The 25,123-nt window shown below is 43.9% G+C and overlaps 1 long non-coding RNA gene across 1 annotated transcript; it reads right to left on the bottom strand.

Moving 5' to 3' along the window:
* Positions 1 to 1,644: 1,644 nt before the first annotated feature.
* On the bottom strand, positions 1,645 to 23,660 carry LOC102291519. Its single transcript, XR_317268.3, has 3 exons — positions 23,295 to 23,660; positions 23,127 to 23,205; positions 1,645 to 1,946 (listed from the first exon to the last, which is right to left on the bottom strand). It is a non-coding gene; the product is annotated as an uncharacterized LOC102291519 (long non-coding RNA).
* Between the last annotated feature and the right edge of the window lie 1,463 nt (positions 23,661 to 25,123).

The raw sequence follows: 25,123 nt of genomic DNA on the forward strand, positions 1-25,123 counted from the left end.
CATTTTGCAGCTCGGCGCTCGAAAAATCTCCAACATTCAGAAACCATCTGTCCAAAAGTGTTTCTCTTTTTCTTTTTTAAGTCCTAAACTCTCCACTGCCAAAGAGCCCAGCCTTATGTAACATGTGACATTTACAACGAGGTCCGTTCCCTGTCTACCTATCTGCCACTCTCTCCTGTGTTTTCCTCCCAAACCCCACTCTGCCCCCATCCTCCTCCCCCTCCAGCTTCTCTTCTCTATCCAGTCTGAAGCACTGACATTTAATTAGTCAGTGAGTGGAGGGTGCCTCGCCACATCAGCCCTGTAGTGTTGCTGACCTTTTCTGACTGGGTCACTCATCTGCCATTAGAGTACCACCCCAACCACCGCAATGTGCACACACAAAGACACACACACACCCTCATTACTCTCTCAGATCTAACGAAGAATACTTGAGATGAGCCAGCTGGTGATCTGGCAATTGACAGTAAGGTGGAGTGTTCTTTTCCAAAATTGGATGACGTCAAAGGATATGTTTCATGATTTGAGATGCGGACAGTTGCTATGCCTGTGCGTGTGTGCTCGTGTCCTCTGATCTTCACATCTGTATATCGATGCAGGTTTGATCATATGTTGTTGTGGCCCTTTCTTGCAGACAATTGCATCACTCTAATCAGCCATCACAGGAGAAGACTAACGACAGTTATCCTTTCATCTTCGGTCAGCGCAAAATGCCCTTTTGCAACACACGTGCGCACAGAAGGCTACACGCACGCACACACCTGTGCACCCGGTCAAAGCCAATCAGCAGTTTCCTGTTCTGTCTCCCCCCACGTCTCCTCTCCACTCCTGAGTGCTGTGACATATCAGCCAGCAACATCGGCTGCCAGACACCTCCTATCAGAATCGCTTTGGAGGCCTTTTAATCCGCCCTCTAAAGAAGTCTTTCCTGTCAATGAAGGGAAACGTGACCCCAATACCAAAGATGGAGGAGGGAGGGGAGGTCGTTATGGAGAGATCCGGCGTGAGGATCTGGCAGAGTGAGCTACCCAACTGGCCCTGTTTGCAAGTGTTGGGTTGCAGCCCAGACAGTTTTTTTTTTAATGGCTGGAGATGCTGGAAAGCATCCTCTGCGCACACATAGAAAAGAGGCAAAATACACCTTTATTGTCAAGAGTGAGAGGGTTGTGGTTCACTGGACAGAGGAGTGAAAGTTACAGAAGAAGACATGCAGAAAATCTTCCGAATACAGTGTCAAGAACTGCAAAATTTATCTTAAAAAAAAATCACAATATGCATTTAAGATTAAGTTTTAGGAAAGATTTTGTTTATTTCACTGCAGATTGCAAAGGTACACTATACATTAGAATTTCATATATTATAATTTAATAAACAAAAGCTGCAAAAAAAACTAACACAACAACTACCACTTCCAAATCCTATAATTATTGTAGAAGAAGAAGCATTATGGAAAAACAAAAAATGAATTTTTGATTTTGAATTGATTTGATTTGATATACCTGTATTAGTCCCACAAGGGGACCTATTGCACGCAATGGCGGCGCCATCTTACCCTCCGACCATACATACATTACACAAAACATCACATGGGGAAGACAGGTCAGAGAGGTATAACAATGGAAAAATGCACCACACAAGGAAAGATAAGGAGAAAAAAATAACTCCCCCCAGACTGAGCTCCAACAGGGAGTCAAAGTCAACCTTTGTGACTTGACAGCCCTGATGAGAATGAAGTGCTAAGAACTATCATTAAGGCCCCATCATGTCATCATGTTGCTGGCATGGTGTTTATCCATGTGTCATCTCTGTGGCCTGTGGAGCTCCAGCCAGAGCATCACATCTCCTCCTCTGATCCCAGAGTCACTCCATTGTCTAATAACTGGGATCATGGATGGTCCACAGATTTTGTTGTTCTTTTTTTCCACTCAGTGATTTCAGCAGCTGTCCTAGACAGAGAAGGAGAATTAATCAGATAATTCCGGCCTATGGAATGAAAAGCTGCGTTCTTGTAGACCTTAGAGGCATGTGTTTGCCCACTACATGGTTTCCACACTCTGTAATCATAGCCATTAAAAACGTGTTTCAAGCTTCGATTTGGAGACAAGAAACCTCGACAGCTTGGCCAAGCTGCCAAATAATGAATGTAAACTACTACCACAAAAAGAATGTCACAGATCCCTTAGATATCAGACAGTCTGGAATCCCTGCAGAGTCCAAATCAGATAAATGCAACCAGGCCAAAGCAGCCCTGGACTGCACCACACTCTTTCACAACAGATGATACCATTAGGTCAGAGCAGATTGTCTTTCCATCACTCCTCCATTCCTCTCGGTTCAGTCAGTTTTACACCAGGCTGTTAGACATTCGTGCTGGGTCCCTCAGTGCCTCACTTAGCACCTTAGTTCAGGAGAGAGCTTGGCCAGTGAGCAATCTGTCACCACTGTAAATACTCGGTCATCTTGGAAGGATCACTGCTAACTGAGAGAAGAGAGCTACAACATTTATGTCAGTTAAAAAAAGGAAAAATATGACCCACAAAAAGAAAAAACAGAGCACGATGTGCACACCCAGAACTCATAAATGACTAACATGGTAGAATAAATGAACCCATAATAATTTAAGTCAAGAGCAGAGGAGGCACAGATCCATATAGAAAGCATGGAAATAAAATAATAATAACAATTATAATTTTAAACAGTGCAGTCTTCAGGTGGGAAACTGAAGCCAATACTGAAATGCGGTAAACCTGGTGGGGCTGTGGGAAATAACAAATTTAAAGAAACATTTCCTGGTTTGATGAGTCCTGATTTTCACCTCAACATGTGGATGGTGGGATAAGAATTTGACGTAAACAGCATGAAAGCATGGATCCATCCTTCTATCAACAGCTCAGGCTGCTGTTGGAGGAGTAATTGGTGTGGGAGTTATTTTCTTGGCACTCTTTGAGCCCATTAGCACCAGCTGAACATCATTTAAATGCTAAAGCTTACACAAGTATTGTTGCTGACCATGTCCATCCCTTTATGACCACAATGTCCCCAATAGGACTGAGCAATTAATCAAAAATGAATCAAAACAAACTGACATTCAGACTCTCTAATTGACATAATCATGCCCATTTTGGTTATTTTCGTGTTACCCCAGTGTGCACTGTCCTCTTTAAAAGAAACTAGCCAGTTTGTGGTCACGTGACTTTGCTCTTTTTAGTTTGTGACATGCAAGCATCATGAAGGAAAGCTCAAACACCAAAGCCGGCCACAGAACTCGAACAGCTTGTGACGAATATAAAATCACGTGTTCGTTGTTTCGACATATTTTGGGGTTCAGTAAAGCCCATATTTAAACAAAAAGGGGGGGGGGGGGAAGCAGAAAACTGCAGGAAAAATTGTTCAGGTAATATCAGAGTATAACATCAAGTCAATTAAACTTATGCACGAGATAAACAGAAAGTTGTTGGAAGCGTCTTCGGGTTTGAACGTGTTTTGTTGTTTCCACCATTCCACATTAAAGTGAGTGGATCTCTTGTAATTAATATAACATGACAAAATTTAAGAGCTCGACACGTGGTGACAACTGTACTATTTTCATGTCAAGTGAAAAATATATATCATGTGAGTAAATTGTGGGAAAATCTAATCCTTTTTGCTTCGTGTAATAACACCGGAGAACACCCTTGAGCTGGAAAATGTTTCCAAACCACATAATTTTACTCCTCAATTCAAAGAATCCCTGTGCGCCCCAGGGATGATCTTCCATTACAGCCCCTGACCTCTAATCTCCAAGAGGTGAGAGGAAAGGGAATTTCCCCCGGGATCAACAAAGTATTACTTAATCATTATTAATCTGGGCCGAAAAAAAAGAAAAAGAAATGAAACAATTTGGTTGATGGAATTTTAGATCAAAAGAGATTTAGCAAATCTCCCTGTTTACCTTTAGCCATAGATAAAGTGCTTACATTGCCAAAGGCGCCACACTAAGATGTTAAGGTTTTAAAACTCTTTTCAACTGAGCCCTGGGAAAGAATGATAAATGAAGGAATTTATTATAATCTGCTGCTGGTTATTTCATTCTTAGGCGTTGTATAGCTCTGTCTCTGCTGGCTAGTTTGACACAGATTTTGCTTCAGACAGAAGGGACCAATGAGTGGAAGTACAGATACTAAGCATACATTTAGTATGTTTACTCCCCTTCCATGAAATGTAGATCCTTGTATTAATTTTGAGAATCTTTATTTAAATGTAATATTCTTTTTTTTTTTCATTCAGAGTGAGTGTCATGATCCTGGGTCCTTTTGACCCAGCGTTTTGTGTTTTCTCTTCGTGATTGTGGTTCTGTTAATTCTCTGGTTAGTGTTTACTCTGTTCTGCCCGTGTGTTCCTGTATCTAGTCCGCGTTTCTTAGTTTGTCTTTTCTTGTGTAAGTTCCTGTTTTATTGTGAAGGTCTGTGTCTTATGTGAGTGTTTTCAGTTTGCCTCCCTAGTCTCGTCATGTTAATCACTCCCAGCTGTGTTCCCACCTGTATGTAATCTCCCTGTGTTCTCTGAGTGTATTTAAGTTGTGTCTTCTGTCATAGTAATTGCTGGTTCGTCTGTGTTATTTCCCTTCCACCCTTCTGTGTTGATTCTCTGGTCATTCTCCCTGCATGTCACGTTCGTATTCCGGTTAGTGTTTTATTTAGTTTTCCCAGTTTAGAGTTTTCACCGTTCTGTTCCTCACAACCCTGTCTGTTGTACCTTTTGGTTGCAAATAAACTCACCCTCCACTTCTCACACGGCTTGCCCCGGCAAACCGTGACAGTACGAACCAGCCACAACATGGATCCAGCAGACTTGCCCGGGGAGAGGGATCTGATGCAAGTCCAACGCCTGGTCGACTGGCTAACCCACACCTCGAATACGAGAGCAAGGATCGTTGGGATAAATGGTATTGAGGCAATCCTCAACAGAAATCCCTATCTCCGCCAGGTCAGAGGATGTTTGGACTTATTGGCCAACTTGTATGAAGCCCGGGAGGCGGCGCAAGCTCGGGAACTGTCGGACTGGGTCCTGCAGCAACAAACTACAGCCACCCCGGAGCAGCCGCGTCTGCCTCACCCATCGGATGCGGTTTTTCCAGGCCCGTCGGAGCCGTCTGCGGGGAAGAAACGCCGATCGCGCCGCCTGCGCGCCACCCCACAGCCGGACGTTCAGACTTCTAATTCGCCGGCTGTGGTGAGTGAGGACTCTGTGTCTTTTCTAGACTTTTTGACTGTTCATTCAGGGGCTGTGTTTTGTGTGGCGGATGTCAACGCGAGCTGCTTATCGCCTGTGCAGCTACCGGCAGCCCAGTTAGCTCCCCCGCAGCCATTCTCAGCTCAGTTAGCTCCCCCGCAGCCATTCTCAGCTCAGTTAGCTCCCCCGCAGCCAGTGCTCCTCTCAGCTCAGTCTCCAGTGCCACCCTCAGTTCAGTCTCCTGTGCCTCCTTCGGTTCAGTCTCCTGTGCCTCTTTCAGTTCAGTCTCCTGTGCCTCTTTCAGTTCAGTCTCCTGTGCCACTTTCAGTTCAGTCTCCGGTGCCACCTTCAGTTCAGTCTCCAGTGCCACCTTCAGTTCAGTCTCCAGTGCCGCCTGTAGCGCAGGCCCCAGTAGCTCCAGTGCCGCCTGTAGCGCAGGCCCCAGTAGCTCCAGTGCCCCCGCTACCCGTAGCTCTGGCTCCAGCATTACCGGTTCCACTCATTCACTCCATGCAGGGAGAAAATTTAAGGTCCAGTCAGGGAGTTTCTCGCGCTTTAGCTGCTTCAGGCACCGTTCTGCACTCCAGGGCTTCCCCAGAGGCTAGGTCTCAGTCCCCAGCTGATTCTGGACCCCTGAAGATTAAGCAGCCCTCAGAGAACAACTCCGTGTCAGTGCTGTCTGAGCAGGGCCAGTGCTCAGCACAGCACCCATTGCCTTCGTGTCTGCCAGAGGACTCCATGCCTGCTGGCTTTGTGATGGCTTCTGCTGGAGGGTCCAAGGGGCCCGTCCAGCCTTCGTCTCGTGTCTCCGCTGGAGGGTCCGAGGGACCGCTCCGGCCTTCGTCCCTGTCTCCGCTGGAGGGTCCGAGGGACCGCTCCGGCCTTGCTCCTAGTCTCCGCTGGGGCAGGGCCTCACCGCTCGGGACGCGGTCCGAGGCCCGTTCAGTCCTCGCTGTCTCCGCTGGAGGGTCCGAGGGACGCTCCGGTCTTGTCTCCTGTCTCCGCTGGAGGGTCCGAGGGCCGCCCGCTTTAGCTCCAGTCTCCGCTGGGAGGGCCCGAGGGGCCCGTTCAGCCCCTGTCTCCGCTGGAGGGCCCGAGGAGGCCCGTCTCAGCCTCACTGTCGTCCGCTGGAGGGCCCGAGGGGCCCGTCCAGCACCTTCCGCCTGAGGTCAGCCGTTCACCTCTGAGTTATATCGCCGCTGCAGCTTCACATCCTCGCCTTGCTGCAGCTTCATCATCATCCTCGCCGGCTGCAGCATCATCATCATCCTCGCCGGCTGCAGCATCATCATCATCCTCGCCGGCTGCAGCATCATCATCATCCTCGCCGGCTGCAGCATCATCATCATCCTCACCGGCTGCAGCATCATCTCAGCCTCGTCTTGTCCAGCCTCAGAGCCTTCATCCTCGTCTGGTCCAGCCTCATCCGAGTCTTCATCCTCGTCTGGTCCAGCTTCATCCGAGTCTTCATCCTCGTCTGGTCCAGCTTCATCCGAGTCTTCATCCTCGTCTGGTCCAGCTTCATCCGAGTCTTCATCCTCGTCTGGTCCAGCTTCATCCGAGTCTTCATCCTCGCCTGGTCCAGCCTCTGCAGCCTCGCCTGGTCCAGCCTCTGCAGCCTCGCCTGGTCCAGCCTCTGCAGCCTCGCCTGGTCCGGATCACCATCGCTTGAGTGGCCGCCGTTGCCGTCCGCACGGTCGGCCCCCTGAACTCTTTTTGTCTTGGACTCCTGTGCGTCGCCCGGCCGGCCTCCCGAACTGTGTCCACAGTCGCCGCCGTTGCCGTCCGCACGGTCGGCCCCCTGAACTCTTTTTGTCTTGGACTCCTGTGCTGTCGGCCTCCTGGCCGGCCCCCTGGACCCTTCTGTTTTGGACTCCATTTTCCTTGGGCTATGGTGTGTTTTGTTTTATTGGGGTTTTTTTTGGTTTTGTTCTCTGTTTTCCTGTGCTTTGGTGTGCTTCTTTTCTTTTGGTTTTCTGGTGCTCCGGTTTTGTTTTGCCTGGCCCTCCTTCCTGGGTCCCCCGCCCGCCCTGGTCGGGTTGTTTTCTGCTTTGGGCGGTTTTCTTTTGTTTTGGTGTTCTTGTGTTGGGCTGTCTGGGGCCAGCCCTTGACGGGGGGGTACTGTCATGATCCTGGGTCCTTTTGACCCAGCGTTTTGTGTTTTCTCTTCGTGATTGTGGTTCTGTTAATTCTCTGGTTAGTGTTTACTCTGTTCTGCCCGTGTGTTCCTGTATCTAGTCCGCGTTTCTTAGTTTGTGTCTTTTCTTGTGTAAGTTCCTGTTTTATTGTGAAGGTCTGTGTCTTATGTGAGTGTTTTCAGTTTGCCTCCCTAGTCTCGTCATGTTAATCACTCCCAGCTGTGTTCCCACCTGTATGTAATCTCCCTGTGTTCTCTGAGTGTATTTAAGTTGTGTCTTCTGTCATAGTAATTGCTGGTTCGTCTGTGTTATTTCCCTTCCACCCTTCTGTGTTGTTTCTCTGGTCATTCTCCCTGCAAATCACGTTCGTATTCCGGTTAGTGTTTTATTTAGTTTTCCCAGTTTAGAGTTTTCACCGTTCTGTTCCTCGCCACCCTGTCTGTTGTACCTTTTGGTTGCAAATAAACTCACCCTCCACTTCAGCAGCCTGCAGTTTGGATCCATTATTATTCACATGGCTTGCCCCGGCAAACCGTGACAGTGAGATAACAATCCCTATGTTGCACACATGAAGGGCAGAAACCAAAGCTCAAGTCTCTCATAACTTAAGAAGTAGCCAACTGACATTGTGCTTTAATCAGACTGCACAAGTTCAGACCTAATGTAACAGCAAACAACAGCCTCACTCGAGAGTCTTTGACAAGACACAGACTGCTTATGAGCTCTATGGCTCCTTAAAGACTCTGGTTAGTAGTAGCATAAATTGTCTACCCAAAGTACAAAAGCCATAAAATAGCTAAATCGGTAAATCTAGTGACAAAGTACCTCTGAGAAGCCGAAGTGCTTAAATCAACCCACTTTTGCTGGTAGTTATTACACCGCATTGATTGTCCACAGTATTTCTGCAGCTCTGTGCTTTTTGGACAGAATCTGTGGTGCAGCTCTTCAGTGCATTAATTTCTGCTTGTTTAGCTCATGTCTGCATACCTTTCCTTTTGCTTTTGTTGCATTTGCAATGGAGCTACCGCGACAAAAGACAATTAATCACCCATTCTGCTATTGCAATTTGGATCTTACACCACAAACCCACTCTGTATGCTGCTACTATAAAACTTTTCCTGAGATAGAAACTTTATGTAACTGTATCGCCCAAAGTGGGAAGAACTGGTATTTTAGTCTATTTTAAGAGAATAATTCTATATTTAGATTCATCTCCAGGCATAAAAATGATGCAGTTGTTGCATGCCAGTGTTGGCAGCTCCAATAAATTTCCATGTCCAACTTATTTGTTTGAACCCAGTAAACAAATATAGGATTGATGGCTAAAAGAAAAGAAAATTTAAGATGGAAAAAGAACACAGGATAAGGTTGTGTTTGTTGAACCTGATTGGATGAATCTGAAAAGGTTGCAACATAATGTCTTCTGATTCATTTATTGTGACATAACATGATTGGTTTAAACTGACTCAACCATAGAGTACTGTGGCAAAGTCTGAAAATGAGAAATGGATGCAGTGGTTTAATAAAACATACATAACTCATACAAACACAGATTGAAATACAGTCTCTCTCTCTCTCTCTCTCTCTCTCTCTCTCTCTCTCTCTCTCTCTCTATATATATATATATATATTATTAATATTATCTATATATATATATATTATATCGTGGCTCAAGAGTTGGGAGTTCGCCTTGTAATCGGAAGGTTGCCGGTTCGAGCCCCGGCTTGGACAGTCTCGGTCGTTGTGTCCTTGGGCAAGACACTTCACCCGTTGCCTACTGGTGGTGGTCAGAGGGCCCGGTGGCGCCAGTGTCCGGCAGCCTCGCCTCTGTCAGTGCGCCCCAGGGTGGCTGTGGCTACAATGTAGCTTGCCATCACCAGTGTGTAAATGTGTGCGTGAATGGGTGGATGACTGGATATGTAAAGCGCTTTGGGGTCCTTAGGGACTAGTAAAAGCGCTATATAAATACAGGCCATTTACCATTTACCATTTATATGGCCAAAAAAAAGTTTGTACAATTATAATGATCAATAATAATTCTTCTATACAAGCCCAAGCTCTCTAAAGTCCTATTCCTTTAAGCAGTCCTCAGGAATAGTTCTCCAGGCTTCTTGAAAGACATTCAAAGTTCTTCTTTGGATGTTTCTGCCTTTTGTTCTGTTCTTGTCAAGATAATCCCACACTGCTTCAATAGTCTTGAGTTCTGGCTCTGGGGAGGCCAATCCATGCAACACGTTCTCATCCCAACGCGTAACATACTGACGACTGTGACAAACCATCGGTATGTTACACATTCGGAGGCATGAGAGCGGGTTGGAATGAATCTATAAATGTGTTTTCATGTGTGACATGAAAATCAACCTAACAAAGCATTATGTATGTTAAATCTCTTCACTTTCTAATCCTGAATCACTTTGGAAAATACTACGTCATAAGGTTAAGGTTATGGTTAAGGTTAGAATTAGGGCTGGAATGGAAAGCTGGAGCCTCTGCTCTAAGAGTGTCCTACTGCTGCGAGTGGCTGCGAGTGTCTTATTAGGATGTGGAAGAGTACCTTTTGCGCTACTATGCAACGCCTAGGGGCATGACAAATAGTCTGTATGCTATGTATTGGGAATAATAATGCTCTGGTCCATGACTGATAGTGTTCCATATTGTGTTTTTCGATTCAGGTTTGCTTTCACTGCATCGGCAGTGTGTTTAGGATCATTGTCATGGTGAAAAATGTAGTTGTTGCTAATTAGATGCTTTTGAGATGACACTCAATGGTGGATCAAAATCTGGTACTTCTCTCCGTTCATAAGTGCCTAAAGACACATTTTAAAACTGGTTGTTTGCTAAATTGTCTGTTATTTGTATATAAAACACTGGTTCATCCTTTGAGTTAGGTGTCTTTTTTATGCTTGACTCATCCATAGATCAGGCTCAACAAACCCCCAAAAATCTTTGAAAAATCTAAAGTAGGCCTGGAAAAATATTGCTCAAAATCACTTTTAAAATTTTACAATGTCTGTGTCCTTGGATGCAAAAGATAAAGGTATAAGTGGCAATTCTGTAATTTAATGCAAATTATTTGCTTTTTGCTATTTTACATTGTACTTTTCCCAATAACACTGGAACATTCTGGACGTATTTGATTGATTTAATCAAATCTGTATTTTGCTACAGCTGCATTGCTGTTTCATTAATAAATAGGCCTTGAAGAGACATCGATCCTAGTTTTGCAATATCATCCCAGCTTTTATGTAAAAATATTAATAATCTAAAGTGTTATCTTCTCAGGGGCATTACTGGAATATTTTGGACTGGGCCATCTGTCTCGTCAGCTGACATGACCGCTGCTAAGTGAGACTTTAGGGGCATTTACTCCCTCCTCTGATATGACAGCAGCTACAGAGGTCACGACTAAACCACAGTCTTTCTGTTGTTCATTTGTCTGTTATGTGCGAGTTTGTTGCTCTCATACTTTGCAGTTACTGTTAGCTAACTGCTCTTTTAGCTGCTCTTTCATCCATTTCTCAATTATTTTGTTGCACTGGTAATAAATTAAACTAATTTTAGTAAACTAAAATTTAAAGTAAACTTTTTTTTAGTTATATAATTTTAATAATTGCATTTTGGAGATCAGTATCTTACCCGAGGACACTTAGGCATGCACACATAAAACCACCATCCCTCCGATTAGTAGATGACCTGCTGTAACTCCTGAGCTATAGCCACCCTGTGGCAGCTTCATCATAAGCCTCAAATGTGCTTTCCATACAGATTTGTTTGTTTTTTCCTGCTCAAAAATGGCTTAAAATGGCTCCAGCAAGTGACACCATGGGTAGCTGGCAAATTTGTGAATTCATTAAAGTTTTCCTGTTTGTAGAAACGTTAAGCCAAAGTTAGTTAAAAGATTACCTTAATGATGAGAGAAAATAATTCTCCTATCCCAATTTTTGCTGTCACACATGCAAAACCAGTGCAGAATTATAAGATTTTTAATCTATCCTAGACTTGTCAACACTCCAGCAGTTTTTCTAACAACAAACCCTGGATCACCAGTTACCTGAAAGCAGTACTGAATGAAAAGAAGAGGATACACCACGAACTGAATGCATGATTGAGATGGTGTACAGATGCATACAGGAAGAAGCTGGAGGCCAAATTCCAAGAATTTGAAGGATGTTATAGCAGTGTACTTATTGCTCTTTTGCCTGTATGTGATGGTGCTTCTGGTGAAAATAAGGTGTGTTTATATATCATTTTAAAGAGCTTCAGTTTTTTAGCACTGATCTGTTATACATAAAGTGATTGTCCAAAGGAGGGTATCCTCCAGAATAAAATATTGACATTGCATTGGTTCATTCAATCTTCTGTTCTCTACCTCTGTGTGATTGTGATGAAGTCGTGGTAAAGTGAGTGGGAACAGATGGAGAGCTCTGCCCTACTAGCACAGCCGAGGGCCCTCAGTGGTCCAGACTTGACCCACGACTCCACTCACCTGGCACTGGATCCCGGCATGGATAACAGACTGTTCCAGGGGATACAGCATGGAGGAGAATTTTGTTTGTGTTTATATGTTACTAACTGGATTTCTTTTGGCATTACAAGAGCCAAAGAAGACAAATGGCCTTTATTTGTGTCTTGTTTTTAGACTCACAGCAACTATGAAGACAGTCCCTGAATAGTGAGTGAGTATAGCACTCAGAGTACTTATAGCACACTTTGCTTCCACTTTATTTTTAAGTATTTCAAGGGTAACATACTCAGGTTTGCAAACTCTGAGCTCCATCTATGTTGTCAGGAAATCTTTTTTTAAACGTTTTGTCTGTTTATCAAAGTCAAAATATTTTGAGAAGTGTGGAATTTGCAGGTTCTCCTGCAAGTGTCTTCAATCCAGCTGAGTCAGGTTGGTTGGCATCAGGTGTCTAGCCTAAGACCCGTACTGGATACAGACACCCCGGGAGTCAAACCTATGACTCCTGTTCCAAATGGATGTGGGCTTACCATTATGCTATCCAGCTGTACCCAGCTTGGAGCCCTTGGTGCAGTGACTCCCAAGCTTGGCAAGTGGCTCCAGCAGATCCCAGGAACAACACTTGAGATCTCTGTCCAGAAGAGGGCAGTGCTAGGAACAGCTAAGGCAGACCTTCCCAAAGTGTGGGGCCCGCCTCCCAATGTGGGGTTGGGTGTGTGGGGGTGGGGGGGGGGGGGGGGGGGGGGGGGGGGGGGGGGGGGGGGGGGGGGGGGGCGAGCCATTGCAGGGGGGGCCGCGGTATGAAAAGGGAAAAAAAAAAAAACGCTTGGACACTGCTAGCACGGGGCGCCCACACAAACGCAAAGCAGGAGATGAAGCATAGCTGAATATGTTTCCAAACCAACTTCATTCTAAGCCAAAGACTAGAAAATATGGTGAAGCAAATCTTCCCTTTGGTTTCACCTGCATAATTGGTTTTCCCTTCATCGGGAGCACCGCTGGGCTCTTCAAATCACGGACAAACAGTATCCCACATTCTTGATTTTTAGTTCACAAACACTTGTTATAATGACTAACTACTCCTGACATTTTGGAGATGTTAGCTCTTTATACAGTAAAGTTACAGCGGGATACAAATAATATCAGGCTGATCCTGCCACGATTTGTTCCCCCGGTTCAAATCACAGACAAACAGTATCCCACAGCTGTTTATGTTTTTAAACCCATTTTGCACAGAGAGGCAGTTTTTGAAAAATGTATTGATAGCAATGTTGAATATTATTACACAAGAAAAAAACAACTACATGTAAAATAATTACACCGTGACGCCTCTGCCTTTCTAAATAGAGGGACAGTAACTGTGTGTTTATATGTAAGTGTGTAAAACCTGAAGATAGACACAAAATACTGTTAATCTGACTACCTGCCATTCTGCAATTCATCTCATGTAAACAATAACATGGCGCACAGCGTGACGTAAAAAAAGGCACAATACCTTTGACGTTGCGTGACGAACTCTGTATTCCTCGTCCACACGTAAACGCAAAAAAGGAGTTTTAAAAAAATCTCCATTTTCGGTGATTCAAAACGCCGTTTACGTGTGGATGAAACAGCTGCGTTTTCAAAAATACCCGCGTAGGTGCGGACATAGCGTAAAAGAGTTAGTAGTTTATTTTCTTACTACCTGTAATTGCTTAATTGTTTACTAAATGTTTGAGGTGTGAAATAAACCACAATTGAGCAAAATATGGGTGTGTGTGGTTGGAGGATGTGTTAGTGCGTGCGTGTGCGCGTGTGTGAGGGGGGCGCGAACATTTTTCCTGTAAAACAAAGGGGGGCCCAGCGAAAAAAGTTTGGGAACCACTGAGCGAGAAAGGAAAAAAACATATTTATCAACGTGTCAGAGCACTCCTTACATTGTGGTACATCTTATCACCTGTATCCTTAAGCTCCCCAGCCACTGGTGAGGACCCGAGCTTGAAAGAGAGACTGCCCGCAGGGTGAGAGGGGACTGTATATATATGTGTATATTAGGGGTGCAACGATATTCGTATCGATATTGAACCGTTCGATACAGTGCTTTCGGTTCGGTACGCATATGTATCGAACAATACAAAATTTGTAATTTATTTTATCAACTTTCCTTCTGACGATGCTGTCTGTGTTGAGCGCTCAGTGAATCTGCGTTCGACTACTCCGCCTAGGCTGCACTGTCGTGCAGAGTCGAACGCAGATTCACTGAGCGCTCAACACAGACAGCATCGTCAGAAGGAAGAGCGCAGGGCAAGCTAGCGAGACAGAAGTTAAGCTCTCCTTACAACATGGACCTCCCCCACCCTCATTCAGATCTGGCGTTTGGAATTATTTTGGTTTTCATGTGACGTATGACCCTGAAGGTAAGCGAGTCATGGACTAAAGTAAAACAGTATGTTGGATGTGCCATGCAATGCTCAATTACATGGGTGGGAACTAGTGTGTTAGCGCAGTTAGCTCGTTAACGTGTTGGCCGTCTAGCCCCATGCACGGGGCGATCGGCGGTAGCTCGTTAACGGAGATTTGCCGTGTTGTGGCGTTAAGGTCATTTCAACGAGATTAACCTGAAAGCACTAGTGGGAACACAACGAATATGACTGCACATTTACGCCGACATCATCCTAGTGCAAAGACAAGTGGAAGCAGAAAAAAAACAAGCAAGCATGCTACTAACTTTAGCCGAGTCATTTAGACAGCTGTTTAATATGCTGCTGAGAATATAGCCCAGAAGAAGCGGATAGTATAGCTTTTATTTTGGAAAGAGACATTTCTCTGTAATAAACTCTCTTTTCCAAAGATGAGTGATTCCTCAATCAGATACAGGGCTCGCAATATCGCTAGCCCGACGTCCCGGGGCTAGCGATTTTTTCAGTCGGGCTATTATAGGAAGGAAAAATATGTCAATGCTTTTGCATTCTTTCAGAAATGTAGCTGGGTAATTATGTCATTGGCATCGGTGAGCCACTGTCAATATGTGACATATTGAAATCGCGTTTGAATTTGCGCTTGTTTTTTTGCTTTCACTTTGCAATCGTGCGAACTGTGTATAGAGAGCGACAGCACTGATCTGTGAGTGATGATAATTTGTGCACCAATTCCTCTGACATCGTCTTATTAATCGTTAGCTTACTATGCAAACATGACAAGTGAAATCTCCCGCAGCAAGCTTAAACATGTGAGAGGTTGATCGCGCAGAGAATCGCTGAGCTTATGTGAGTGCGTGTGTAAAAGCAGCAGGATATATATTTGACTACGATGACCTGGATGACTGAGAACCTTCACAGACAGATATATATTTTAGTTCTGCTGAGCCAAATAAGACAGGTCAGGGTGAAGAAGTGACAGCCAAAGAAAAGCTTACCACAAAACGGAGAAGTTATGACAAATCAGACTATAAGGCAAAAAGAAAGTGCAGCTTTATGGTTTCATGGACAAAAGAATTTCTGTGGCTGCAATATGACGAGCTAAATAACCAGGGCTGCACATAAGTGGTCCGCAGGTGCGTATTCGCTGTCAAAATAAAAAACACGCACAAGGGTTAGGGTTAAATTTTAAAACTGTACTTTTGAGTTAAAATATATATTTATAATTTTAATAAATGACAAATTAAAAAGGCATGAACATTTTTTTGTATCGAAAAAATATCGACCCGTGACACCAAAGTATCGAACCGAACCGTGTATCGTTGCACCCCTAGTGTATATAGCTTACTGCATTTTTCTTTTGAAAATATCATGTTTATTTCATCAACCACATATTATAAATGCTAAAGGAAACAAAGAGCTCATGAAAAATAGCTCAAGGAAGCGTATCATCATCCTCGTTTTTGGGATTCTGCAACAGTCTTTGGTCTCATATAAAACCCAGCTTGGCAACGCAGTACCTCTCAGGCAAGCTAAAATGGGCGAGGTTATGACACTGTCTGAGTCGTGTGTGGTGGAACCGCTTTGTCGGCTGCTGCTCCCTTGCCTAGGAGAGATAAACAAAGCCCCGATGTGAAAGTTGAGGATTTCTGCAGCTTGCATTCCATTACTAAATCCCTCACCTCTCTGCAACTCCTCCAGTTACAGAACCTGGCGAGAGCAAACAGGAGAGCTTCATTAGGCTTTTCCAGATGTAAAAAGTTAACTAACCTCATGCGGGTACACACCAGCATTCGCCTTTTTTCCCCTCTCCCTTCCTGCTGCTCTCTCCCCTTCGCCCCCTAAGGAGTTCTCTCCGGTGACTCGCTGTTCCACAGGATGCTTCCAAAATGGCGGCTCGGGGAGCGCTGCAATTCCCCAGGCTGCCCAGATGAGATGCAAGGTTCTCTCTTGTGGGCACAAAAAGAAGAAGAAGAAGAGACACACAGGAAGATGTATGTGTGTGCGTGTGTGTTTTCCCCCCTTTTATTTCCTTAGCTTTCTCTGATCTGATCTGATGTGAAATCACAAATTGGCCCCTAGCCGCTGCCCCCTGTGTACATAACAGAACTCATTAAAGCGAGGAGGGTTATTAAAAAGTGATGGAGCGAGGGAGGACTCTGACAAGAAAAACTGATTCAGTTTAATAAAAGAAACAGAAAGAGAAGAAGAAGGTGAAGCTCCACAAAGAAAAAGGAGGCTAAGCAATGAGGGAGCCGCAACGACAGGTTTACTGTTCACTTTCACACAAGGCTTATGCAAATACGCTAGATTCTTCCGAGGCTTCGGACAAGCTCAGTTCTTTATTTTCTGACAGATGATAACATGGAATGGGACGTCTTTCCCAAAGGTTCAGTTCGTGTGCCCTACATATGGACAGACAATACGGTGTGAAGGCAGCGACTTGGCCATCAGCAGAGCAAACTGTATGTTGCTTCTTAAATCCCAGCAATCAGCTAAAGCCCTTGAGGTCTAAGCTAAAAATACAGCATGTATTACTGTTCACTTAAGATAAAAGCATCTGTTAAATGACCGTATCATAATGCCTCCACTCCTCTGGGCAGTATTTTTGTGTGGAACAGCAACAGGAGACCTCTGGCATTCTGCTTCATGGACGTTCATTTATAATTCATCGGTTTTGACTGGGAACACACGTGTAATGGGAGCAAAGTATATCTTGGAGGATTACGGGGCGAGGACAAGAGGGGAAGATGAGCGGATGGCAAAAACATAACAAAGAAAGAAAGACTGAAAGAGGTCTGGTGGGGAGAGATTGTTCCAGACTGTTTGCTCTCCAGAGGCTAATGTAGATCCACAAAGAGCGAGGCTGAGAAGGGAACCAAACTTACTTCTTTTCACTTTTTTCCCACCTGGAATGAGTGGCAGGGGTAGAACTATATCTTCAAAAGCAAGAAACTAAATGTAAATGCTTGGGCATACATGTCTCTGTGCATCACCGTGCTCAGAGAGAGGGCCTTCTGCCCCCTTTGTGGATGAAATGGAATGGGAAAAAAAAGTGAGAGAGTGTGAGGGAGATAGGAAGGGTGAGTCACTGATTTCTGTTGGCTTTGCTGCTCTCCAGCGAGTTGCCGTGCCAAGCAACCAGCACTAACTAGAGTGACTATAACCTGTGGCCCGCAGCATCCCACCTGTATGCCTCTGCAGAAACTAAACCACCTGCCCCATCCAGCAGCCTCCTGAGGTCTCATTTATAAACATAACATCCGCTCAGAAAGAGTGGAAAGTTGTGTACAGCGTTGCCCAGACAAATGCCAAGCTTTAGAAAAAGTAAGCAGGCAAACTATAGCGTTGCTTTATGCAAACTCTGGTGCACTGAGCTCAAGGCTAGATTTGAATGCTATGGTAAAACCTACAATAATCCATCATTCTTCCTCTGCTCTGTCCAATTTGTACAGCAAAAAAACAGGCCTGAATATTGTTGTGTTGTTCGTTGATTATACCCATCCATTCATGTTTTTAACGTCTCATCCGTCGAGGGCTGCAGGGAGGTTGAAGCCTATTCCAGTTGACACTGACCACCGGTCATCAGTCCATGGGCTCCATCAATTCAATTCAATTTTATTTATAAAGCGCCAAATCACAACAACGGTCACCTTGAGCTTTATTCTCTAAGGCAGGGGTGCCCAATCCCAGTGCTCGGTTTTAGATCTCACCGTGGGTCAACACACCTGAATGGAATGATTAGTTCAGGCTTCTGGAGAACTTCAAGACATGTTGAGTAGGTCATTTAGCCATTTAAATCAGCTGTGTTGAATCAAGGATTCATCTAAAACCTGCAGGACACCAGCACTCGAGGCCTGGAGTTCGACACCTATGCTCTAAGGAAACGACCCCAATAGAGAGAAAACTCCAGCAATCAGACGACCCCTATGAGCAAGCACTTGGTGACAGTGTGAAGGAAAAACTCCCCATCTAACAGGAAGAAACTATTAGCAGCCCTAAATTAGAGCTGGGCGATAGAACGATAACGATATGTATCGCGATATAACTTTTACTCGATAGAGAAATTAAGCTATCGCGATAGACCTCGCCGCTCTTGTCCTCAAAAAAAAAAAAAAAAAGGTCAGCCAATCCAAATTAAGTAGCGCAGAGCCGAACCAATCACAGCCGCAGCGTCACGTCGCGTGACTTGTTACGTACAGCACAAGTGCCAAGCCGCACGTGTGTTTGTTTGGGAAGCAGCCAGCGGGTAATGGAGGAAATGAGTGTGCCGACTAGAAAAATCAACCGAGCGTGACCGAAGAGAAAACAGATGATGGTTCCAATGCCGGAGAGATTGTCGAACGGAAGAGCCATAGAAGTTCCGTAGTGTGAAGGTATTTCGGCTATTTCAAGTCTGACAAAAAACAGAGTAGCGTGCACTGTAAATTGTGCCGAAAGCAAGTCTGGAAATACAATAAACTGGTGCATGCGTCACACTGTGCGCCACGTTATTGTTTCGGTGAAATGAATTTCTACAATACTGTTACTGTTAATTCTACTCTCTGCAGTGTTTAAATGCTTACATATACACACAGTTACTGTCCTCCACACATACGACTCGGTTCTGCTTCTATGCCCCAGCTTTGTTTACTTTTTCCCACCGAGGCTTCTAGACTTCTGATTGGCCAACATTTCTGCACGGTTAGGAATCTAGCGCCACCTGCTGCTTTGGCATGTTCATAGCAGCGTTTTCCTTCATTTCTGCCTTTATGTGTGGACGGGATTATTTTTTAAAACGAAAACGGAAAATCTCCGTTTTCAAAAATTCGTCATTCGGCTTTTGTCAGACTAAAGTAACTGTTAAAACTGTTTGAAAAGCTAAGCTATACAACAAGGAGAGATTGAGAATTTCCTTTTAGTTCTCAGTTTATTTGATATTGACAAAAGTTAGTCAGTTTTGTCTGTTCTTCTGTAAAACAAACTAAGATTTATTTTAGAATTAATATTTTGTTTCTAAGTGGAATTGACAATTTAGTCTGTTTCGTTTGTTCTATTTTGAAACTTAAACGCTTTAGCGGCTGCCTTTTGTGTAGTTTGCAATATTTGCCTTTATTTATCTGAAAAAGTCTCATGTTCCTTAAGTACATCTACCCTGTTGAACTTATTATGGGAAATAAATATTTAAATAAAAACAAGCTGCTGATTATTTCACATTTTACTTGTGAGCAACGGCACATTTAAATCTTACAAATATAGTTATTTGGCTTATATCGTGATAGATATCGTTATCGACTGAAATGAAAAAAACATATCGTGATATGAAAAAATCTCATATCGCCCAGCTCTACCCTAAATAGAAACTTTGTCAAAAAGGAAAATTGTATCCACTGCATCGCCATCCCACTCTCTTACATTTACCACTTTATTTTTGTGATTGAAAATACAGATATTCTGGTCACGATATCTGTAGATGTCTTCTTATTCCACTGCTAATATTTTCCTGAGTGCAAAACATATAGTATCAGTAGAAAAGTTGAATATGCTGATGTGTGAGATGCATTCAGGTTCTGCTTTGGCAAACACCAACTTCATCTTTAAACTGACCCAGCCTTCACACTGAGGCTCGCTGATATTCTCAGGCTGCAGCGCAGTGATGAAACAGCAGTTTCATCACAAAGGTGGAGCTCAGGTCAGGAGCAAAAGGAGAAGCCTGCTTGTTGCTTCTCTCTACATTCAAAAGGGTTGCGGTCAGGGGTTAAAGTAGGATTCAGGAGGTGGGGAAACCCTAAGATTGGGTGCAGCAGTGCAGCTTGGGGAAAAGAATGTCTTAGACACGAGTCACACAATAATGTATTTTGTGAGCTCCAAGAGATCTTTCTTTGTGCACAGGCTGTGATCAGCTGACCTGTGCTTTTACTCTAGTATTCACTGCTATCTGTAGATTCAGACGACGGGGTTTAAGTCACAAAAACGTTGGATTCCATCAGGTAATGATCCAATATCTGATTTTAAAACTCTCCCACTACATGTCAGATTTAAGTTTCCATTTTATAAAATTTCATTTGGCTAACGTACTTAGCTTTTTGTAGCAGTCATTTCCTAATCGCTCATTGCACATTAAGAGTTTTCTTTACATTTCACATTAACTGGATATACATTTTCTGACAAACTGTGCAGAAACAGCTTGTGTGTTTGATATTTATCAAGCTGCATTTCAAATTACATGCCACTTAAAAATAAAAACAAAAAACTTACTCTGGTCATGTTAAATCCCCTTCTGCAGTGCTAGTGGGACTGCAACTTTATTTACATCTGCACCATGAACGCCCCGAAGGGATGAGGAGAAAGGGATGTGTTAAAGGTGTAAACGTACCGCGGGACATCATTATTTTCTTATTACTGAGAAAGTGTCTCCATGCCCCCACTGGAAGCAACACCAGGCTGCGGCACCTGACATGTTCACTCATTCAGTGTTATGCATTAACCTGCCTATCAGATTAAAGTGCTCATTAAATGAAAATGCCAGAATACCATTCCAGATTGTTCCACTTTCCACTTTATTCCCTGGTTATAGTGCTTGAATTCCTCCTCAGCATCAGACCCGAGGATGAAAACAGCCTCTGAGTTCAAACTTACTTGATGCACTCTATCACTTGCACTTAACTTCATCCTTGTCCCGAGAAATCAAAGTCATGATAGACGGTTATCATTTTCAGACAGTGGAAAGAATCCAACGTGGATATACAAGTGACCAGAGCAGGGCTTTAAAGAAACAAGTGGATGTGCACTTGAAGCACTGCACAAGGAAAAACCACAAAATCACTTCTTATGAACTGAAACACATCAGAAGCATTTTTTTTCCTAAAAACAGGGCAAGGCCAAATGTAATATAATAATATTTCAGACAGTTTTTGAGCACTTCAGAGTCACACTGCTAGCGATCGAAGATTTAAGTAAATTTGACAAGCTCGACGCAACAGAAGATTGATTGACAATGGTCTATAGCCAATCAGGATGCAGAACACAATGCGCTGTGGGGGAAAAAAGCATGCAAAACTGCACAAAAAAAATCCACGAAACAGCAAGGCCGCAAAAGGTGAACTGCAATATAGCGAGGGAGCACTGTAAATAAAACAAGGTGACAGTCAACACAAAAAGCTTCAGACATTTTCATAGTGTATATTTTTGACCTATTTTTGTACTTAACTTAAGTGGCTAGAAACAAATCTAAGTATTGATCCTATTGCGCTATAATTGGATCGATCTGCCCACGTATAGGCTACTGCTTTATTCTCATATATTATACAAAACACATCCTACAAATTCGCCCATGTGAGCTTCATGACGTCCCACCCAAACCTATGACATGTCCGTACCAACCCTGCATCACTGCTCCTCAGCATCCGCCTTGACAAATCACTCCCCAGTTTATAAAGAACATATTTTGTAGAGTATGATGAGCTCAGAGCCTAGATTGCAAACTCTAACTATACTCTGCTGGTATAATGAATGTTTTCTAACTTGAGTTCTCTGACTGAAGTTCATTAGTGTGCCCACCACCCACCACCACCACCATTCCCTGTCATCCCTGTTTTGCTGAGCTTGGTGTCTCTTTGTTAGGAGTGACAAGCTCACAGCCTAGAACCACATATCAACACTGAACTAATTAGGGAGCTGGCTGACTGGACTGAAATAATTAAGATTTTAACATAGATACTTGTCTTTAACCCTGTAAAGTTAGAGTTAGGGTTACTCCTCTTTAACCTTCAGCCTGAACCCTAGGCTATTAGAATATCCAGTGTTTTTTGCAATGCTCTGACTTCTCAGAGGCAGGTAGATTTTTCTTTAGTTTATCTTTTGTCTAATGTGTGTAGATTGATGTGCACTGCATGCAACAGACACGAATCTCATGCTTAGCAAGACCTTTATCCAGACATCTCCCTTTCTGCATAGTCGTGCGTAAGTCTCCACTCAGCATGCATATCTGCTGACAAGTGTAAGCACAATTTATTTTTATAGAATAAACACTCCCTACAGGGAAGCAGGAAAGCCAGAATAATGTTCAAATCATTTTATTTGTAAGCTAATGCATTCTGCACATCCCACATGAATGAACTGTAATGAGATAATTTGAGTATTATTGTGGATTACTGTGTATGCTTTCCCGTCGGGGGTGTTTTACTGGGAGTGTTACTTTGAGATTGTCCTACGTATCCTAATTAAGCCAGACAGTTTGTGCATTTAGAAGACAAAGTGTAGCATCTTGACTGCCATTCTTCCTAATTGTCGCACTTTTTTTTTGCCCATTATCTCTTTTTTTTTTTACATGCAAAAAAGCATGTAAGCACTTTGTTCTTAGCTAACAATGAGTGCATTTTTTTGCGATTTATCCATTTTCTCCACAGTGAACCCTGTTAGTATATTTAGGACAATGAAAAATACAATTGAATTATTTATTGCCTTTTTTAAGGCATAAAGACCCTGCAATAGCACAGACAAGCCCCGTGAGCAAGCAGTTGGCGACAGTGGGAAGGAAAAACTCCCTTTTAACAGGAAGAAACCTCCTGCAGAAAAGGCTTAGGGAGGGGCGGGGCCATCTGCTGCGACTGGTTGTGGATTGAGCAAAGGACAGTAACAGTAACTAACGATTACATAGACCGTCCTGTCAAGCAACAGTAGTGAGTGCTTCTAACTGTATGATCCCTTTTTAGTACTTTTTAACAGTGCTACTCATTCTGGTGTCCCTTAGATAGACACTGACAAGGGAGACCCCAAAGACCTGGAAGCGGAAGCCAGCTCTGACCAACAACTGAACCCGATCGCAACTGCTGCTGAACCGTAAAGCCGGCAGTCAATGAGCCACGGTCAGGCAGCAGGCAAATAAATACAATTAGTGTAAATTAGCTGTGACAATTAGCAGAAGCTACCTCAGCTCACCTTTGTGTCCTCGCGGAGCCACACAAGTCCCTCGCCGATGATGCTGTACATTCATCTTCAAAGCTCCTAATGACTTTCTCTGCGAGGTACATAATACAAAGCCAAGGTCAAGCTGTGTTGCTGACAGGAGTGCGATGAATAGGAATAAACAGGGACAGGTTGGGTTACCTTGCAGCCACAGGAGACACTCGCACGCCCGCTCGTGTCTTTACAGCCACCGTGTCCATCTTTGTCTCATCTGCTCCAGTTCCTTTGGCTTTGAAGGGCACGCCTGCTTGCGTGTGAGAGATTAGAAGTGTGTGTGTGCGTTGATGTCTTTCTCCTGGAGGCGTGAGGAGACAGAGGGCAGCGGAGTCATGTGGACTTCAACTCTGGGAGTGTGTGCGTGTGCGTGTGGCGACAGGGAGAGAATAGAGGCACTCGTCTGTATAATGGAGCGAGAGCTCAGCCAGCTTCTAGGAGCTTTCATCTGTCTGCTGCAGCACCAAGACACGCACGCACGCACTATTTCTCTTGGCCCACAGACCTAACCAGACCAGCTGTAATTTGTCATTTGGCTGCGATCTGGCCCGTCAGCGCTGGGTTACTTTCAGCTCGTGGCTCTATGGTAATCCCTCCCTTTGAAGGCCGGCCAATCCAATCCCATGGCTGACATTGCCAAAACGGACTTCACTATTGTGACCTTTACAGCGCACCAGCTAATCTTTCTTCAACGAGCACGGGGGAGAAAGTGAAAAAGGGAGGGAAGCTGGCAATGAGTTCAACAAGCTTACTTGTCCTCCTTAGCGCTGTCTCCTCCATCCTATAGTCTGAATTTTGTTTTCCTCACAAGAAAAACGTCCCCCACAACATACGCTGCCTAGTCAGTTGGTGTTTTGTTTTTTAAAAAATGAAGGAAAAAAGTCATGGTTGACATTTAGCGAAGCCTCATGTTTCTGCCTCTGGCGTGGCGCAGAGGTGGGGTGCGCTGTGTTCTCGTTCCCACCACCACCTGGCACATTTACAAACAGACTCGTTGGTTAAAGGTTTTTCACACCTAGTTGGTTCAAAGCGCATAGCTCTCCGGTTTTGCTGCTAATGTGGCATCACGGGCGAAATGAGAAGTCAAGAATCAAACAGAGAACTTGCTGAGAGGTAGGATTTGCACTTCTTCTGCAATCCACCTGGAGCAAAACACCCCGGATGTAGACTATGATTAGAAACTTCATTCAAAGCAAAATCCCGTGAGAAGGTGATTTCTGGCACGATGTACCGAAACAGATACATGGAGTTTGTTCAAAAAAAGGCTCGAAAACAGAAGTAAATGTTAAATAAAGTTCTTATAAATCATATCAAGAACAAAATCAATATGTCCCTCTGATCAGTATTGCTGTACGAGCAATGAGGTTTCTGGGATTACTTCCCCGTGGATTTTTTGAGCATCACGCATATTTCCCGCACTTTGGTGATTTGGTATCCACTAATTTTCTTTTCCTTTTTTGTCCCACATTCATAATATAAATTCCTTTATCTACTTAAAGGAAGTGGGGAGGAGTAAATGTGAGTGTGTTACATTTTGATAAATTAATTTGTAACATTTTTAAAAGTTCTGGTGTGTTTGGCGAAGAACATCAGTCCTATTTTTCCAACTGTGTAGACTGACTTTTAGACAGTGTACTTCCAACTGAAACACATTAGTTTCTACATTGTGGTGTTTTAATGAGGCACTCAAGTCGATGTACATGTACAAACAGACTGCTTTTATGCAGTAAATACAGTAAATGCTGCTAGATCTCAGTTCCTGGTTTCCATGATGTAACTCTTTCTGTCATCTGCCCACCTTCAGTCTGTGTTTGACCTTCTCTTTCATCCCCCCTTGTGCTCTAGTTCTTTCATCTTTCCTCCCTCCTTACCTGTTATTGCAGTAAATTATCTAGAACCATTGGCCAGTTATAAAACTTGAAACAAATTTGACTTGGGACTCTGGGCTATATAAATTAATTTAACTTGTATTCATA

This window comes from Haplochromis burtoni, unplaced genomic scaffold (genome assembly GCF_018398535.1).
Source record: "Haplochromis burtoni strain Fernald_Lab_line unplaced genomic scaffold, NCSU_Asbu1 Contig_339, whole genome shotgun sequence".
Taxonomy (NCBI): domain Eukaryota; kingdom Metazoa; phylum Chordata; class Actinopteri; order Cichliformes; family Cichlidae; genus Haplochromis; species Haplochromis burtoni.